Source organism: Octopus bimaculoides, chromosome 25, assembly GCF_001194135.2.
Source record: "Octopus bimaculoides isolate UCB-OBI-ISO-001 chromosome 25, ASM119413v2, whole genome shotgun sequence".
Taxonomy (NCBI): domain Eukaryota; kingdom Metazoa; phylum Mollusca; class Cephalopoda; order Octopoda; family Octopodidae; genus Octopus; species Octopus bimaculoides.
In genome coordinates, this window is record NC_069005.1 from 1,302,089 (window position 1) to 1,302,805 (window position 717).

Below are 717 nucleotides of genomic sequence, written 5' to 3' on the forward strand. Positions count from 1 at the left end.
ATATATATATATATATATATATATATATATATATATATATATATATATAATCTCTCATAGATATATATACATACATATATGTACACACACACACACACTCATATAGACGTACACATATACACACACACCTATACCTAAATGTAAACAATATACAATGCATACAACGCATCCACGAAATAAGAAGAAAGCCACTACATGGTCGCCAGAGCCGTTAGAAACAGCAACCAAATCTCCAACAAATTACACTGTCGTAAAAAAACTGCAGAACCCCACCCGCTAACGCCTACCCTACTCCACACAAGCCTCCATCATACACACCCACTTCTTGACATTACCATCAACCCAACTGCTACCCTAATTACACCTCACCCTTACTCTCAAACTCTTCTATATCCTCTAACCCAGCTGTTGACTCGAGCTGTTTTTTGTTTTATTACTGTTTTTGTGTTTTTACTAAACTTTTCTTTCTACAGACAGTTTGTGACACAACTGTAACCTTAAAACCAGCACTTAGCCAGACATACATGTGTGTGTATCTAGCTTCATAGCTATCTATCTGTCTCTCTCTCTCTCTCTCTCTCTCTCTCTCTCTCTATCCTTTCTCTCTCTATAGCTATTCATCTCTCTCTACCTCTCACCACCTCTCTATTCATCTCTCTCTCCCTCTCTCATATATACATACATACATACACACACACACACACACACACATATATA